This window comes from Artemia franciscana, chromosome 2, assembly GCF_032884065.1.
Source record: "Artemia franciscana chromosome 2, ASM3288406v1, whole genome shotgun sequence".
Classification (NCBI taxonomy): Eukaryota; Metazoa; Arthropoda; class Branchiopoda; order Anostraca; family Artemiidae; genus Artemia; species Artemia franciscana.
This window is the reverse complement of record NC_088864.1, coordinates 55,460,068-55,480,580: the sequence shown is the minus strand read 5'-3', so window position 1 is coordinate 55,480,580 and position 20,513 is coordinate 55,460,068. Positions and strand designations below refer to the sequence as shown.

General features: G+C 36.8%; 1 long non-coding RNA gene across 2 annotated transcripts in view; it reads left to right on the top strand.

Moving 5' to 3' along the window:
* The first annotated feature begins 3,131 nt into the window (after positions 1–3,131).
* Positions 3,132–20,513, top strand: part of LOC136043793 (uncharacterized) — a 45,402-nt gene continuing 28,020 nt past the window's right edge. For both annotated transcript variants that reach the window (XR_010621721.1, XR_010621722.1), the window contains exon 1: positions 3,132–3,359. This is a non-coding gene — a long non-coding RNA (uncharacterized LOC136043793). The remainder of the gene's footprint in view (positions 3,360–20,513) is intronic.

The window sequence follows — 20,513 nt, the reverse complement described above, 5'->3', positions numbered from 1 at the left end:
TGAGGGAATTTTTCACGATGGAAGAGAAATTCCATGAAGGTGGCGCAGGATTTTATAGCATTATTTAAAAAAACAATGCGAAAATAATTAGTTTTTTTTAAACTGGAAGTAATGAGCAGCATTAACACTTAAAACGAGCATAAAATATTACGTATATAAGGGAGTTCGTCTCCACTACAATACCTTGTTCTTTACGCTAAAGTATTTTTAGTAATTTCAACTATTTATTTTATGGCCTTCGTGATTCAGGGGTCATTCTAAAAATTTGGGACAAAATTCAACCTTTAGTGAAAAGAACGAGGCGCTGACGAGGGGGCAAACCCCTTCCTATACGTAATAAAAATACACAAATATAGAAGTGCATTACGTAAGCTAATTCGTTAGGTACGTATGTTTATTACTATCAAAAACGTTCGTAAAAAAAATGTAGTTGCATGTTTAAGAAACCTAAAAATTGGAGGGCAACTAGGTCTCCTTGCCCACCCCTTTTTTATCAGAATCGTCCAATCAATACTGTGAGAAAGCCATTTAGCAAAAAAAATTAATGTGTAAATTTTGTTTTAATTATTCATGTCCGGTGAGCCAAAATCAAAACATGCATTCATTCAAAAACGTTCAGAAATCAAACAAAAAACGAGTGTTTTAACTGCAAGCCAGGAGCGACATTAAAACTTCAAAAGAACAGAAATTGTTCTGTATATAAAAGGGGTTGTCCCCTCCTCAACGCCTTGCTCTTTAAGGTAAAGTTTTTTATTATTTTAAAAAGTAAAATTGTGAAAAAAGAGTCAAACTTTAGCGTAAAGAGTGGGACATTGAGGAGGGGACAGACCCTTTTATATACAAAATAATTTCTGTTCGTTTTAAGTTTTAATGTCGATCCTTACTTGCAGTTAAAAAACTTGTTTTTTTATTTAATTAATACATAGAGGCCAGTTAGGCAGCGCTATTGTACCGCCAATGGTTATATATATATACTAAAACTTACTTTAACGGGCTCGATTCTCCTTTTTAGGGTGGTAAAATTCCATGTGTGGGCTATTTTATGCATGCAAACTAATGTGGGTGCAATTCTTTTCGTGCATAATCGTCTGTGGTTGCAGGTAATATGGAACTGTAAAAACCTTGTTGCTCGTTAGGAAAATAGCTAAGGGTATGTAAATCTGGTAGGCACTTAGACTTCAACAAACCAGAGCACGGTGGGTATACGTCTGAAATTGTAGTAACCCATGAAAACATTGTAAACTTGCTGCTCGTTAGAAAAATAGCTAAGGGTATGTAAATCTGGTAAGCACTTAGACTTCAACAAACCAGAGCACGGTGGGTATACGTCTGAAATTGTAGTAACACGTGAAAACAATGACCGTATTTGATGAAATAAAAAGCAGATGGTGCTTTTTACAATCACACTGAAATAATGACTGAAAACGACTATTTCTAATTTAATCTGGTCCGGTCCGTGATACGCTTGCCAAATTTCATCGTCCTAGCTTACCTGGAAGTGCCTAAAGTAGCAAAACCGGGACCGACAGACAGACCGACAGAATTTGCGATTGCTATATGTCACTTGGTTAATACCATAAGCCATAAAAAGCAGAAGGTGCTTTTTACAATCACACTGAAATAATGAAGGTTTTTGCATCGACACAAACAGTGGCGCAGCTGCCAATTATAAAAAGAAGCATGGTGCGTTTTTTAATGACATATTAAAAAAAGAAGATGAAGTTGAAATGGAAGCCTAGTCCAATGAAGAGCAAAACAAAACGGTTCTTTTTTCACCATGTCACCTTTGATAGAAAAAGCAGTGATGAAAAAACAATGACAAAACATTCTAACCATTAAATGATTTTCGGCCATGGTAAGTTATCTTACACCCACTAATACGTGTTTAAGAAACAAAGCTGTAAAAAAACGAACTTAGGCCTCCTTCACTTGAAAGCTTCAGATTTTATGATAATTCAAAGCAGTTTCTATATTTACAAAAATGATCCTTAGTTTTTGCAAATTTCCCCCTTTTCACAAATAAATTTCAAATCATATTTCAATCACAAGCAACATGCACCAAGCAATTAGATGGAAAGTCAATGAGCTTGTAGGTAATGTACCCCTTATTTACTTATATTTTTTTGAAATGTTCCTTATAAGTAAATGGAGAACCAGGCTTTACCATTAGACCTACTAGGCCCGCGCCTAGGGCCGTACAATACCAGGAGACGCAATAAACTATCACTGAGTGATTTTTTTTTATCAAAAACTGGGCTGATGTGATTTATCAGCACGGTGCCAGGTGCACCTCGTTCCCGCGCTGTTTATTCATAGAAAAGTGATTTTTTTTATATCAAAAACTGGGCTGATGTGATTTATCAGCACGGTGCCAGGTGCACCTCGTTCCCGCGCTGTTTATTCATAGAAAAGTGATTTTTTTTTTATCAAAAACTGGGCTGATGTGATTTATCAGCACGGTGCCAGGTGCACCTCGTTCCCACGCTGTCTATTCATAGAAAAGTGATTTTTTTTTTATCAAAAACTGGGCTGATTTGATTTATCAGCACGGTGCCAGGTGCACCTCGTTCCCGCGCTGTCTATTCATAGAAAAGTGATTTTTTTTTTTTATCAAAAACTGGGCTGATGTGATTTATCAGCACGGTGCCAGGTGCACCTCGTTCCCGTGCTGTCTATTCATAGAAAAGTGATTTTTAAAACAACACAGAAATTGTATGGCGACTTATCAACTGTCAGATGTGGAAGCTGAAAATTCTTTTTCTGCTCTATCTTTCATTATTTTTGGCTCATCAGTTGCGTTCTGTTCAGTGCTTCTGCTATCCTCGAATTTTGCCAAAAATCGTGCAAAAACTGACCGGCAAAAACGCTTTGGCCTAGAAGCGTCAAAGCTTTAAATCCGGCCCTGTGTCTAATCGGACGTAAGCTGTGGCACTGAAAAAGGGATTAAAAAAAATATAAGAGAATCGGATATTTTGCCTTCTGCCATTCGTAAGACAACTCTGGTCGATTTATTTGATTATTGTTTTGTATTCTCTTCAACTATTGGCTCGGATGAAGGTGTGAGCTTCACTCCCGAATCTCAACCAATAAACTTTGTGTTTTAAAATCCAATTTGATACAAAGTGCTAAAAAACTTAGTTTCTCAGTAGACGTACATTGTTATACATTGTAACACTAGCATTAAAATTTGAGCCGAATTATGCTTCAGTTTAAATGTTATTAGGAATGCTGGAACATTTTATAAATGCATTAGTCAATTAGCTCTTCAGTTCTGAATTTGCGTCTATGTTTACATGTTTGTTTCAAGTTCATCCCAATCAGAAAAAACGGATATTATTTGGATACCTTCATTGCTTTAGGTTAGTACTCTAAGTGTAGTCAGACCCCTGCTCAGATAGAATGGATATGGCCCTTCCCTTGAAATTAAATAATTTTTACAGTAAGCCCAGTATAATTTTTCATTTAATTTCATTATTTTGGTGTTTTCGTATTAATCTCCCCCACAAAAATCTTAAAGACCTCCATGAAAGAAAATTGTTGAAAGCTGCATAATTCAGTGTGTTTTAAAGAGAACTTCATAAATTCAGACTAGTAGGGCTAGGCCACGCCAGGCCTCTATATAGAGGGACAGACCACATGCATTACGCTCCCCCCCCCCAAAAAAAAAAAGAAAATCAACGATTTCGTCATTTTTACATCCTATAATTTCCTTCATTTCGCCATTAATTAGAATTTTTTTGCATTTTCGATATTCAAACTTTCTGGGAAGTAAATTCTTGAATGTAGGCTAATTTTTGCTGTATAAATGGGATAAAAAAATGGCTGAAACTAAACAGAAAAACCTAGACAGACTCAGACTGGGGTAAAATCCTAGTTTAATGAATAATAGACTGAAAACTCAAAATTAAGGTAGTCTAGGTTATAATATTTTTTTCAGTATAATTTTCCTCTTAGGTATAATATTCTACCAATCGGAATGTTTTTCAGCGTTCAGATTGGAAGGCCAAAGATCTCTCATATACCATATGTAATCTTCTTTGCCCTAAAAATCACAAAATGGTTAAATGGTAGCTTTGTAATACCTTCCTGGAGCCTGTTTTTGGCCCTTGGTTCATTCCTAGGAGTTCAATTCATCTAACTCAACTGCTTTTCAAGATAGCGAGAAGCCCCTAAACTAGATGTTTACCAGACTAATAGCCTATGTCAGGCCTTGGCACAGAAGAAGGGACTACATGCCTTGCTTCCCAAAACCTCATTTACTTTACAATTTATCCACATGGTTTTCATTTTTTCTTTTTCTATTTTTCCGATTTTTTTTTTGCTTTTTGTTTTGTTTTTTACATTGAATCATCCCTAATAAATTATTACGGATTCGCCTGAAAGAGTTATTTGTATTTGCCTAGAGAACTAACTTGAGAGAAGGAAACATGTTAAGAAAATGATTCTTACTTCTTAATATGCAGAATAATCATAGTTAATACATTTTGTATGCAGCCTTGCTATACTTTATCCCCCCCCCCAATGTGCAAATATATTGCCCAAATTATACATTTGCTATCTTAAGAAAACAATTTTTAGCCTACTTCGTAATATGCGGAATAATCATAGTTAACACATTTTACATGCAGTCCCGCAATATTTCACCCCATTCCCCCTTGATATGCAAAAATATAGTCTATTTACTAGGTTATATTTATTTTCCCAATGCATCTCAGTTGTTTCAACCTGTGTACCTATAAATTGAATAAACTATGACGAAAAAAAAAACCGGAAAAAAAGTTAAGGTTGACAGAATGCATTGACAATATATAATTTAGGCATTAGGAAGGATTGGGGGGGGGATGAAATATACAGGCTGCATGGAAAATGTGTTAACTATGATTATTCTGCATATTATGAAGTAACAATTGTTTTCTTCTCAAGCGTATTTCCTTCACTCCAATTAGTTCTTTAGGGAAAAACCAAATTATTTAGTTTGTAAACTTAATTGTAAAACAATTCTAAATAAAAATGGATATGAAGACCATGGTTGGTCGCTCAGCAACTCATGTCTTCAATTAGGCCTGTATCAGTCTTCAAAATAGTCCCAAAGCCTCGCAAGAAGGTAACGGGTTGCGAGAGCAACATGAAAACAATATCAGTCTCTGATTTTACTAGTGAATTCAATTTCTGAAAGTTTAATTAACTTACCGTTGAGTTATAAAAACAGTTTTCCGTTTTACATTTTTAATGAGTTTAAATTATATTTACATAAAAGCCGCCTCTTTAATCCCTCGCTCTTCATGTAATAGTTTTTAGTACTTTAAAAGCTTCTTATTCTAATTAAACGGCCCTTGTGTTTCTGGAGTTGATCTTAGAAAATTGGGACAGAAAGTCAAACAATAGCGTCAAGAGCGAAGCATAGGGGAGGCTGCAGCATTCCTCATATACGGAATAGTTTCTGTTTGTTTTAATTTCTAATGTTGCTCCTTACTTTCAGCTGCAAAAAAACTTGTTTTTAAATTAAATTTCAAAGAGAAAGTTAAACAAATAAAAATAATTTCATATAGTAATTCTAATAAATTGTCCCATGTAACTGTTCCCCTGGAAAGCTCACTCATGTAGACTTCCCTCCACAAGAAAAATTCTCCCTGTGAAAATCCCCACTCTACAAAATGTCTGTATATTTTTAAATAACAAATACTATGTGTATTTGGGTGTTAAATGAGGTGAGGGTGTTATATGATGACTTTGTTTGTTTGCTTTAGTTATTTTTGAATAGTGTCTTTTCTTATGTTAAACGTTTTGTTCAAAAGTTATTACTAACAACTCACCGCAGCACGAAGAAACCTGAGGCTAATACAGCTACGCAAGCTCCTCCTCCATCCCAATCTAGTCAAAGCCCTCCCAAAAAGTTCCCATTTTCTTTAAATTTTTCTTTAGACATCTTCCCACCCCAGAAGATTCCCACCCCTCTTTACACCCTCCCAAGAAGTTCCCATTTTCTTTAAATTTGTCTTTAGACATCTTCCCACCCCAGACGAGGACAACCTGCTTTCTGTTTAGCCTTAGACGGTTGGCTGACAAAGACAATTTGCCAGCAATCTGTCATCCTTTTTCCACAGAACGTGCCCTAACCATCTCAGCCTCTCTTTTATTAGAAAGCGGGATGGGACCACACTTTTCGCACAGCCTACTGCTTGAAATACGATCAGTCAGCCGGGTACCCAGAACAATCCGTAGGCAATTTCTCCGGAAAACATTTAGTAAACCTTCATCCGCCTTTTGGAGCGCCCGTGCTTCAGAGCCATATTTGACCACTTTCATCACTTTACCTTCCAATATTACAATCTTGGTTTGCTGGCTGAAATTCCCCATTCTTCCAAACTTTTTTTAATTGTAAAAAAAACACTCTGAGCCTTGGCTATTCTACTTTTAACCTCTTCACTGCTCCCACCGTCTTTACTAATAATACTACCAAGGTAACTGAAGCTGCCCACCTGATCAATCTTTTCGTGACCCAACGTCACCTTTTTATCTTTACTTATTCCTAGCCTTAGTAACTTATTCTTTTAATATTAATTTTAAAACCTATTCTAGCACACTGAACCCGCAAAGTCTCCAAAAGTTTGGTGCTCCTTAAGACGAAGTCCATCAAAATGATCTATATAAATGGGGGACATAGCAAAACCCTGCTTAACTCCTGATTTAATACAAAACCAGCTATTAACCTCATTTCCTAACCACAGCAGTATTAATCTTGTACATAGCAACCGCACTGTTCGTCTCTTAAAACTTTGTCTACAGCATCTCTTAGTATAAAAATTATCACATTACTAAGTGATTTGCTACCTACAGGGACCAGACTAATGCCTCGATAATTGCGACACTCGCTATTATCACCTTTCTTATATAGTGGTTTGATCAAGGGTTTTTCTAAAATCGTTGGGTACATCCCCTTTTTCAAAAATCACATTCATAATCTTCAGTAACTTATTTCTAACCTCGGAGCCACCATATTTAAGAAACTTATTTACAACACTATCAGCACCCGGAGCCGTATTATTTTTTAGTCCTTTTAATGTTATCGCTAATTTTTCCTCACAAAACAAATCTTGCTTCACATCCAGGGTATCACAAACTTTTTCATTTTCCTCTGTATCTTTTCCTGCAACTGTATCTCGGTTTAGCACATTCTCAAAATGTTCTACCCATCTCTCTTTAACTCTTTCATTATCACTAATTGTGGCCCCGTTCCTATCTTTAACTGGGAAAAGTCGGGATTAACTACTCCCTCTCAATTTATTGATTGCCATTATAATATTTTACCATTATGCTGCGTAGCTGCATCTTCCAGATCCTCGGCAATTTTATCCTTGGGCTCCACTTCAAACTTTCTTAGTTCATATTCTAATACTTTCTCCACTTTCTTTACATTCCTTTTGTTTTCATATGATCTATTACTCAGATAATTCTTATACAAACCCCTTCTCCTCTCTATTAAACAGAAAGCTTTTTCACTAATATTCCTAGTTGTAGTCTTAACTTTCTTCCCTAAGACACTATCAGTAACTTCACAAATTGTTTTTCTAAAATTATTCCAACCATCTTCATATTGTCAAATTTTAAACTCTCAAGTTTGGTATTCAACTGTTCCTGGAAAGTTTCTCTCAAATTCTCATCCTGGAGTCTACCAACATCATAACTTCCCGGGAGGTAATTAACCTTCCGAAATTTCAGCTTTAAATTAACCCTAGTCACTACTAGATGGTGATCTTTACTTTTAAAATCAATAACACCAGTCCTATATACCCTAGTATCTTGTATTGATCCTGCCAGTCTTTGATTTACTATAACGTAATCAATAAGGTTTCCTGTCTTACAATCATGTGAGTACCATGTCAACTTATAGGTACCGTGTCAAATGTACCAATATTATACAATATCATACCATGTGAATGATTAGGAAATTAACAGCTTTTTTTCCGGGGGATGTGGGGAATCAATCCATGTCATCCTCCGAGGCATATCTATTGGAAGTTACAACCGAGCTGAAAAAAATTGTTATCTCAGAATTTTGGTTAAATGAGCTCGGGGAAAAAGGGGCGTGCTAGGGGGGAGGCTGGTTTCGCTCCAGTCTCTTTGGCAACTTACAAAGGGCTCTAGAAATTTTAATTTACGATATTGACGAAACTTAATTGACGAAACCGTCACCCATGAAAAAAAAAATCACGAATCTGTAATCTTTTTTCTGCCAAAAAATACAAAATTCCATATTGTTCCAGATGGGAGCTTAAACCTCTACAATAGGGTTCTACGAAGTGCTGAATTTGACGGTGTGATTTTATTAAGATTCTTCGACTTTTTGGGGTGTTTCCCTCCTTTCTTCAAAAGGCTTGTAACTACTGATGGGTAACATTAGGCTTAATGAATTGTATATATTTGGAATCAGCATAAAAGGATAATTTTGTGTTACATCTATTGCTATAAAAATTTGTTTTTTAGACTTCCAGTTACGTTCGAGGCGAATGGCTCCTTGCTTACAGTTCGTTACCACGAGCTATTTGACAAATAAACAAGAGCTAAGAGCTCATATGGCACTTGTGACGAGGTAGGAAGAGCCAAGAGCTCATATGGCACGAGCTCTAGCAAAATTCTAAGAATCAATAGAATGATTTAAAAGGAAAATCAGAGGCTTAATGCCGGTCAGGATTTAAAATAAGAGCTTTGAGGCACGAGTTACTTATAAATATCAAAATTCATTAAGATCTAATCACCCACTCGTCAGTTAAAATGCCTCATTTTTTCTAATTTTTCCTCTCCCTTCAGCTCCCCAGATGGTTGAATCGGTGAAAACGACTTTCTCAAGTCAATTTGTGCAGGTCCCTGACACACCTACCAATTTTCATCGTCCTAGCACGCCCAGAAGCATCGAACTCGCCAAAGCACTGAACGCCCCTAACTCCCCCAAAGAGAGCGGATCCAGCCCGGTTACGTCAATCACGTATCTACGACATTTGCTTATGTACCCACCAAGTTTCATCCCGATCTCTCTACTCTAAGCGTTTTCAAAGATTTCCAGTCCCCCCCCCCCAACTCCCCCATTGTAACCAGATCTGGTCTGGATTTAAAATAAGAGCTCTGAGGCATGATTTCCCTCTAAATATCAAATTTCATTAAGATCCGGTCACCGTTATTAAATTAAAAATACCTCAATTTTTCTAATTTTTCCGAATCAACACCCCCCTCCAACTCCCCCAAAGAGAGCGGATTCAGTCCCGTTATGTCAATCACGTATCTAGGACTTGTGCTTATCCTTCCCACCAAGTTTCATGCCGATCTCTCCACTCTAAGCGTTTTCCAAGATTTCCCGTTTCCCCCTCCAACTCCCCCAATATCACCGGAAACGGGAGGTATTTAAAATAAGGGCTTTGAGACACGAGGTACTTCTAAATATCAAATTTCATTAAGATTCGATCACCCATTCGTAAGTTAAAAATACCTCATTTTTTTCAATTTTTCCTCTCCCTCCAGCCCCCCAGATGGTCGAAGTGGAGAAACAACTGTTATCAAGTCAATTTGTGCAGATCCCTGACACGCCTACCAATGTTCATCGTCCTAGCACGTCCAGAAGGACCGAACTCTTCAAAGTACTGGAAATCCCCCAACTCCTCCAAAGAGAGCGGATGCGTTCCAATTATGTCAATCTCGTATCTAGAACTTGTGCTTATCCATCCCATCAAGTTAAATCCCGATCTCTCCACTTTAAGCGTTTCCCAAGATTTCTGGTTTCAAAGATTTCTGTTTCCCCCCTTCAAACCCATATGTCCTCAGATCCGAATCGAATTGAAAATGGAGCATCTGATACATAAGATACTTCTATAGATCAAGTTTCATTAAGATCCGTTCACCGGTTCGTTAGATAAAGATACCTCAATTTTCACGTTTTCCAAGATTTCCGGTTTTCCCCTCCAACTCCCCCTAATGTCACCGGATCTGGTCGAGACTTAAAATAAGAGCTCTGAAGCACAAGACCCTTCTAAATATCAAATTTCTTTAAGATCTGATCACCCGTTCGTAAGTTACAAATACCTCATATTATCTGATTTTTGCCAATTTTTTTTTTCACTGGCTGTTGCTTGTTTTATTTGCATTGAGATTGTTAATCCTTAATTGATTTTAGTTTAAACAAGGTGTCACGATGCCCATGCTGCTGCAAAAACCTGGTGGTAGTTGGGGAGGGAGGGGGTAGTCTCACTGGCCCAGTTTGTGCCTGTAATCCTTACCCTAGCCCTAGTTTTAGTCTTACCCATAGTTACCTTAGCGAAGCTGAATCTGACGGTGCAATTTTCATTAAATTCTTTTTTTTTTGGGATGTTTCTCTACTTTTTCAAAAATAAGGCATCTTTTCGCAAGGGCTCGTACTTACTGATGGATTACATTAAAGTTAGTAAGTTCTATATATTTGGAATCAGCATAAAATCGAATTCTTTTGGTTATATTTTGTTTTTTCCGTTTTTTAGAGCTTCGGTTACTATTGCCACCGAGTCGTTTTTTACTTTTAGTTCGCTACCACGAACTGTTTGATGAATAAAAACACACTTTTCCCTGATTCAGGAGGTGAAATTATCCAGATTCAAGCGTGCAGTTTTGAAGTTGGGACCATTTTTGGGAGGAAGGGAACTTGTGGTAAATAGAGGGGTACTTATGTATTGCACCAAACACAATCTAAAACTTCGTTGAAAATAAGATCTGAGTAAACCGATTTCAGAGCCACAAAGACAAATGACGGGTCACAGAATGCATTGAACTTGTACAATTTGGATTTTATATTTTCATATTAGGGGAAGGGTTCAAAGGCTAACCCAGGAGGTTAACAGGGATATCCCCCCCCCCACTGAAATCCGTGAAATTTGTCCTGCTGGGTCGACATTCATAATGATCTTAATTAATACGAATGGATAATGTACGCCGTAAATCTTATTGTTACGAGGATAAAAAAAAAGAATGATTTATTTATTTTATAACATGAAATTTCAAATGAAACTGTCTTCAAAAATAACCAAATTCATTATGGTTTTTGATTCAGAGTAATGTCTGCGCAAAAAGTAAGTAGTGTGTGACGATCTCTACACGAAAATTTTTGTTTTATGAAAATGCAGTTGGGAACAATGCCGGGCTGCCACCAATTAAGCCACGTGCTTAAAAATTGAACCTACTTAGATTCGCAATCCTGAATCACATCTGTTATGGAGTAGTTGAGTACAGATTCATAAATACTGCCACTGTAGTTGAAATAAAATCAAATATTTTTAAATATCAGACAGAATAAAAAGGTCACTTGCGGAGCTGACAGAAAGCGCGTGTAAAGCATACAACACAAGGTGTCTATTCTACTCAGCGCACGCTAATATGCGTTTTTAGGCCACCAACATCCAAATCGGTGGCCTTGGATGTCGGTGGCCTAAAACACAGTTTGACATGTTTGACATGTCAAAACACAGTTTGACATGGGTTGTGCAGATTGTCATTTTGAGTGCCGTGTTGAACATGAGTTTGGGTCTTCTCGAAACGCGTGTTCAATCATGCTAAGCTGCGTTTTCAGACTCCGCGGTTCTCAACACGGGTTGGAAGCGTTTTAACCGTAGCTTTCATAACTTTTTATAATTTCTTTCAATTCCCCTCCCCTATTCTTAAGGTTTGACTAAAAATTGAACCTACTTAGATTCGCAATCCTAAATCACGTCTGTTACGGAATAGCTGAATATAGATTCATAAATACTGCCACTGTAGTTGAAATAAAATCAAATATTTTTAAATATCAGACAGAATAACATGGTCATTTGCGGAGCTGATAGAAAGCGCGTGTAAAACACACAACACAAGGTGTCTATTCTACTCAACGCACGCTAATATGCGTTTTCAGGCCACCAACATCCAACACGCAGTTTGACACGGGTTGTGCAGATTGTCATTTTGAGTGCCGTGTTGAACATGAGTTTGGGTCTTCTCAAAACCCGTGTTCAACCATGCCAAGCTGCGTTTTCAGACTCCGCGGGTCTCAACACGGGTTGGAAGCGTGTAGTGCAAGAAGTGTTTTTAAAATAGGGATTCTACCGCCAAATAACCAGGTTGGAACCTGCTCTGCTGAAAACGGCTTATGGCGGGATTGAAGGGATGAATTCAAAAATTGTATAATGTCAAGTCTTAAAGTTGACTCCAGTAGTCTTGTGGTTTAATAAGGGAAAGAAATTAGATCATTATGTACAAGGATAACTGATGATGCTACAGATTTTCATTGATTTTTATTGTTTTCCATCTAAATAATTTAAATTTTATAAGTTGTTTCTATTATTGTATTTCAAAAGCATCTTGTATATCTTGTATATATACTTGCTGTAAAGCATCTTGTAGATATACAAGAGATGTATATCTTGGTTGTATTGTGATTAAACTTAGTTAAGATTTAAATTTAGTTAAAAATTAAATTTGTTGATAGTTATCAGCAGAATAACAGCTATAAATTGAAATTTACAGCTCAAAATTGATTAGAGTAAAAATCTTGCTTGTCCACAGTACCTTAAAAAGAAATATTAAAGGTTTCTAGCTGTTCATTTTTTAAATTTTAGGGGCAATCACTGCGAACCCCGTGTTTGGACTTGGTATGAAAGCAGGTTCTAAATTTAAGAAACCCAGGTTGAAACGCGATAGAAACACGATCACTGAAAACGGTTGACAGCAGATCCGTGTTGAACTGGGAGTTCTGAAAACGCCTGGTGCAGAGCTGGGTATTAACTCCCATGTTGGAACCTGGTGTCTGAAAACGCGGCTCTATTCTGAGACGTTACACTTTTGAAGAACCCTCGTCCAACACGCTTGGAACTCGTAAAGAAAACGCTTTAAAATTTGACTGGGTTAAACACGGACAACCTGAAAACTATTTTTGTCAAACCCCCTCAAAACATGCTTCAACCCTGTGCCTGAAAACACAATTATGGCCAATTTAGCGAGGAACAAGCCCCTGGCAAAATTTCGGCTGCACACAATTTGACCCCGTAGAATCTGGTGATTGTATAGGGAAGAGTTGGGGGTCCTTCTTTTCTTATAAAATCACATATTTTTACGGTTAATCTCGTGACTTTCTATGCCAATGTCTTTTTTTCTATGTCTATGTTACCGTGAATGTCCGCAAATTGGTCACTGGTGAATGTCCGAAATACCTCTTTTCCTCCCTGGAATTAGTTAGCGTTGCCAGTCAACCTTTTCAATTTAATACAAGGTTTGATGAAGACAGGTTAGGTTAGACTTGGTAAGGTTGGGTTAGCAAATGTTAGGTTTTTAGCCCATTTTTAATATTTAGAAAGAAAATCAATCTAACCTAAACTTACATAATCTAACCTAACTTTAGTTTTTACTATCATAGCTTGCATAAGATTAAAAAAGCTGACTCAAAAAGCTAAGTGAATCTAAGCAGAGAAGAGCAATTCGGACATTCACTGGTGAATATTGACATTAACCAGATTTTGGACATTCACGGTAACATATATGCATAAAATCGAATGTGTGTATGTGTGTGTGTCCTGTGTATGAATTAATTTTCAAGGGGGGACTATCCGGGTGAAGAGTTGTCCTCGGGATGGGGTAAATTTTCAGAAAGAAATTTGAAAATAATATTTAAGCAAAAAATGCGACCGTTATTAATTACACGGGGAATTTTTTAGCAAAGGGGGGCTAGTTGTTCAAAAATTTCATGTTTTGTTCCTATATTGCTGTAGTCGTGTGTAGTTTAAGTTGCATAGAAACTGCCAATCACGCAGGTATGCTAGAGACAAAGGCACAATTTCATGAAAATCCTGGGAGGGAGCAAAGTTGGAGTCAATTTTCCCAAATCAAGTTAAAATGACAGTGAATAAGGAAAAGTGAGCCATATACTACCATAAGGGCAAAGATATACTAAATAAAACTGACTAGCTGCTCAGGACACTTGAATTAGTCAGGCTTATCTTAGTTTTGACAATTTTTTTTCTTCAGAAATTAAATTTCAGCTGGGAGACAAACTGAGGTTGGTAGAAATGAGTTCTGTAGGAGGCATTTACCCCCCTTCCCGATACCAAATTAGGCACCCGGCTACAGAAGGAGATAAGTCGTCTGAAATATGAACAAATTACTTACACTTTTAGATAAACGCTAGCTTTAGTCCTAAGGGTCAGCCAGGCAAAAGAGTTGTCTGTATATGAGTTGTCTTAATGTTTGTCTATACTTCAGCGCTCTGCTTATTTTCTTTTTATATAGATGGCGATATCGCATGATTTTAATGCATGTTCGTGGTGACTATAAAAAGAATAAAGAAGGATTTATAGGAAGTTTACAAGAATAAACACACTTTCTATATTATTAATATGGTTTCCAAGTAAGATTGCTTCTAGCTGACTGGTTAGCAAGCTAGACTCAAACCGAATGTCCTTCGGAAGAAGCTCGAGTCCTGGTGGCACGAATTGTTAGGTTGGGAAGGAGGGTCAGTGTTGTGACTCTATTAGGATAACCGAAGTCAACTTGGCTCCAAATGGGTACCTGGAGAAACTCTGTGAAATTAATCAGCAAGGGTGTGTGAAAGCACGAAATGGCTGGCGCCCAGACCCCCATTGCACTCTCTAACTGAACAGTCATGAAAAGATGATCAGTACCATCAGTAGGGGTTGTAAAGTCCATTGCCATATCCTTTACCCTTTTTAAGTTTAAAACTGGTGAAACTATTGATTTAAGTTAAATTGCTTCGATTATAATTTTCTCATTAGCTGAGTTGACCGTTTCAATTTTGCTTACCTTGAATATTGCTGAGGGCGAGTATATATAGACATCATTTATGCATACATATGGTACTGGGAAACCGGCGGCTTCGCTGACGAGCCCCAGCACACAGCAGGCTTCTATATATGGACTCTTATTGCCGCTTGTCTTCTAACCGCAATTATTTGATTATTCAAGCAAGCCCGATTTCCAACAACGATCTCTACTAAGCTCCAAACTTTTGGTTTTCTTTTTAAAGTTGTTTGAATTGTTGTTATCCCTTGTGTCAATTGAATAAAAAAAAATTATTTTTTTTTAACTGAAGATAAGGAGGAAACTGAAGATGGCAAAAAGTCAAACTTTAGCGTAAAGAGCGAGGGATTGCGGAGGGGACAACCCATATCATATACGCAGTAATTTCTGTTCGTTTTAAGTTTTAGTGTCGCTCCTTACTTACAGTTAAAAAAAACTAGTTTTTTTTATATTTAATTTCTGAACGTTTTTGAATTAATGCATGTTTAATTTTGGCTCTCCGCACATAAATTATTAAAATCAAATTTGTATATTAATTCTTTTTTTGGCTAAATGGTTTTCTCTTAGTTTTGATCAGACTATTTTGAGAAATAAGGAGTGGGGAACGAGGCCTAATTGCCCTCCAATTTTTCGGTTACTTAAAAAGGTAACTAGAACTTTTAATTTTTAACGAACGTTTTTATTAGCAAAAATATACGTAACTTAAGAATTAACTTACGTAACAAACTTCTATATTCTTATATTTTTATTATGTAAATGAGGGGTTATTCCCCTCGTTAATACTTCGCTCTTTACAATAAATCGTAAGTTTTGTCCCAATTCTTTAAGAATGACCCCTGAATCAGAAAGGCCGTAGAATAAATAGTTGAAATTACTAAAAATACTTAGCACAAAGTGCGAGGTATTTATATCCTCCTGAATACCTCGCTCTTTATGCTAAAGTAATTTTAGGACCCCTCATATGCGTAATAATCTCTGTTCGTTTTAAGTTTCAATGCTACTCCTTACTTTCAGTTGAAAAAACGTTTTCGTGTTTTTTTTTCATTGTTATTTTATGGTAATGCTAGAAAATTCTGTGCCCTTTTCATTGAACTTTTCTTCCCCCATGACATATTGCTCCAAAGAAAGATCCTCCCACATAGCCCCCTCCCCTCAACCCCACCCCCCAAACCCAACAAAAAACCTTGAAGCTGTCTGTACACTTTCCAATAACCATTGCTATGTGTAAACACCGGTCAAAGTTTGTAACTTGCAGCCCCTCCCCCAGGGATTATGGGGGAGTAAGTCATTCCCAAAGACATAGTTATTATGGTTTTCGACTATGCGGAACAAAATGACCATCTCAAAATTTTGATCCGTTGACTTTGGGAAAAAATGAGCGTGGTAGGGGGCCTAGGTGCCCTCCAATTTTTTTGTTACTTAAAAAGGGCACCATAACTTCACATTTCCGTTAGAATGAGGCCTCTTGCGACATTCTAGGACTACTTGGTCGATACGATGACCCCTGGAAAAAAAAAAAAAAAACAAATTAACACGCACGCGTGATTTGTCTTTTGGCAAAAAATACGAAATTCCACATTTTTGTAGATAGGAGTTTGAAATTTTGCTATAGGGTTTCCTGATACGCCGAATGCATTGTGTGAATTTTGTTAAGATTCTATGACTTTTAGGGAGTGTTTCCCCCTATTTTCCAAAATAAGGCAAATTTTCTCAGGCTCGTAACTTTTGATGACAAAGACTAAATTTGATGAAACTTATATATGTAAATCAGGAAGAAAATTCGATTCTTTTAATGTATCTTTTAGCATCAAAATTCCGTTTTTTAGAGTTTCGTTTACTATTGAGCCGGGTCGCTCCTTACTACAGTTCGTTACCACAATCTGTTTGAAATATATACAAATATTTTTGTAATCCCCACCTCATGAGTGAATGTATCGTTTTTATATGTGTCACGCATTCAACATTACAAATGGAAAGTATTTAAGACGTGAAAAAAAGTTGAAAATGTTTAAAAGTTCAGTTCAGAATCGTTAAAGTTATTATGTAAACGGCAAAATATGTATGGTGTCTGGGCAATACGTTTAGTGTTTTAATTCAAACTTGTAAAATACCTGACAATTCTGAAGTCATTTTTATAAACATAAGTATTGCAATGACGTTGTTACACTTGTCACAGTTATGTGGGAAAATTTTAGATTTTCAGGTGTGGAGAAGTTTATATTAAATTGGGGGACATGCTTTTGTTCGCTGATATTTTGGTCTCATAATTTACTCTTTTATTTCATATGTTTTAACTACTACTACTACTACTAATGACTCGCTGCAGCACCAAGCCGCCTGAGGCCAACACAGCTACGCACGCTCCTCCTCCAACCCAATCTATTTAAAGCCTCCCTCTTTACACCCTCCCAGGAAGTTCCCATTTCCTTTAAATCTTTATTCATGACATCTTCCCAACCCAGACAAGGATGAACTGCTTTCCGTGTAGCCCCAGACGGTTGGCCAAAAAGGACAATCTTCGGTAATCTGTCATCCTTCATCCGTAGAACGAGGCCTAGCCATCTCACCTTTCTTTCATTATAGCCCTAGAAAGCGGGATTGAACCACATTTTTCGTACAACCTACTGTTTGAAATACGGTCAGTCAGCCGGGTACCCAGAACAATCCATAGGCAATTTCTCTGGAAAACATCTAGTAAATTTTCATCTGCTTTTCGGAGCGCCCATGCTTCAGAACCATATTTGACCACTGTCATCACTCTAATCCCCTCCGCAATCCCTCGCTCTTTACGCTAAAGCTTTTAATTGTTTTAAAAAGTAGAATTGTGGCAAAGAGTCAAACTTAAGCGTAAAGAGCGAGGGATTGCGGAGGGGACAACCCCTTTCATAACGGAGTAATTTCTGTTCGTTTTAAGTTTTATTGTCGTTCCTTACTTTCAGCTAAAAAAATCAGTTTTTTTTTATTTAATTTCTGAACGTTTTTGAATTAATGCATGTTTGGTTTTGGCTCTCCGCACATAAATTATTAAAATAAAATTTGTATATTAATTCTTTTTTGGATAAATGGTTTTCTCTTAGTTTTGATCAGACGATTTTGAGAAATAAGGGGTGGAGAAGGAGGCCTAGTTGCCCTCCAATTTTTCGGTTACTTAAAAAGGCAACTAGAACTTTTAATATTTAACGAACGTTTTTATTAGTAAAAAATATACGTAACTTAAGAATTAACTTACGTAACAAACTTCTATATTCTTATATTTTTATTATGTAAATGAGGGGTTATTCCCCTCGTTAATACCTCGCTCTTTACACTAAATCGTAAGTTTTTTCCCAATTCTTTAAGAATGACCCCTGAATCAGAAAGGCCGTAGAATAAATAGTTGAAATTACTAAAAATACTTTAGCATAAAGAGCGAGGTATTTATCTCCTCTTAAATACCTCGCTCTTTATGCTAAAGTATTATTAGAACCCCTCATATTCGTAATAATATCTGTTCGTTTTAAGTTTCAATGCTACTCCTTCCTTTCATTTGAAAAAAGTTTTCATGTTTATTTTTCATTATTTTCTTATAGTAATGCTAGAAAATCCTGCGCCCTTTTCATTGAATTTTTCTTCCCGCATGACAGATTCCTCCAAGGAAAGATCCTCCAACATAGCCCCCTCTCCTCAGCCCCACCCCCAAACAAAATAAAATCCCCCTGAAAACGTCTGTACACTTCCCAATAACCATTACTATATGTAAACACTGGTCAAAGTTTGTAACTTGCAGCCCCTCCCCCAGGGATTGTGGGGACTAAGTCATCCCCAAAGACATAATTATTTTGGTTTTCGACTATGTTGAACAAAATGGCTATCTCAAAATTTTGATCCGTTGACTTTGGGAAAAAAATGAGCGTGGGAGGGGGTCTAGATGCCCTCCAATTTTTTTGGTCACTTAAAAAGGGCACTAGAACTTTTCATTTCCATTAGAATGAGCGCTCTTGCAACAATCTAGGACCACTTGGTCGATACGATGTCCCCTGGGAAAAAGAAAAAACAAAACAAAAAAACAAACAAAATAAACACGCACCCGTGATTTGTCTTCTGGCAAAAAATACAAAATTCCACATTTTTGTAGATAGGAGCATGAAACTTCTACAGTATGATTCTCTAATACGCTGAATCTGATGGTGTGATCCTACGACTTTTAGGGGGTGTTTTCCCCTATTTTCTTAAACAAGACAAATTTTCTCAGGCTCGTAACTTTTGATTGGTAAGACTAAACTTGATGAAACTTATATATTTAAAATCAGCATTAAAATGCGATTCTTTTGATGTAGCTATTGATATAGAGTTTTTGTTACTATTGAGCTGGGTCGCTCCTTACTACAGTTGGTTACCACGAACTGTTTGATATTCTAATCTTGGTTTGCAGACTTATCTTTCTATTCCTCCAAACTTTTTTTAACTGTGAAAAAATACCCTGAGCCTTAGCTATTCTACTTTTAACATCTTCACTGCTCCCAAGAAAATAACTAATCCACTAATATAGAAGTGCAATTTTTTTCAGAGAACCCTATTGTACAATTTCCAAGATCCTATCTACAAAAATGTGGAATTTTGTATTTTTTGCCAGAAGACAAATCACGGATGCGTGTTTAATTGTTTGTTTGTTTTTTTTTTCCAGGGGTGATCGTATCGACCCAGTGGTCCTAGAATTTTGCGAGAGGGCTCATTCGAACGGAAATGAAAAGTTCTAGTGCCCTTTTTAAGGGACCAAAAAAATCAGAGGGCACCTAGGCCCCCTCCCATGCTCATTTTTTCTGAAAGTAGTCGGATCAAAATTCTGAGATGGCCATTTTATTCAGCATAGTCGAAAAATCTTATAACTATGTCTTTGGGGACGACTTACTCCCCCACAATCCCCGTGGGAAGGACTGCAAGTTGCAAATTTTGACCAGTGTTTGCATATATATTGGGAAATGTAGAGACATTTTCAGGAGGATTTTATGGTTGGGAGGGGGGGCTCAAGAGGGGGCTAAATGGGGAAAATTTTCCATGGAGGAATTTGTCATGGGGGAAGAAGATTTCCATAAAGGGAGCGCAGCATTTTCTAGCATTATTTAAAAGACAATGAAAAAATAAATATGAAAAAGTTTTTTTTTCAACTGGAAGTATGGAGTAGCATTAAAACTTAAAACGAACAGAAAATACTACGCATATAAGGGGTTCACCTCCTCCTAATACCTCACTCCTTACACTAAAGGATTTTTAGTAATTTCCACTATTTATTCTACGGCCTTTGTGATTCAGGGGACAAAATTTAAGCTTTAATGCAAAGAGTTATTGGCGAGGTATTGACGAGTGGGCGAACCTTCTCATATACGTAATAAAAACATACAGTTTATTACGTAAGCTAATTCGTAAGTTACGTATATCTTTTACAAAGGAAGACCTTCGTAAAAACTAAAAGTTCTAGTTGCCTTTTTAAGTGCACAAAAAATTGGAGAGCAACTGGGCCTCCTTCCCCTCCTTTTTTCGCAAAATCTTTCAATCAAAACTATGGGAAAGCCATTTAGCCATATAAATAAATATGCTAATTTCGCTTTAATTATTCATCTGCGGAGAGCCGAAATCAAAACATGGATTAACTAAAAAACGTTCAGAAATTAAATAATAAAAACAAGTTTTTTTTTAACTGAAAGTAAGGAGCGGCATTAAAACTTAAAACGAACAGG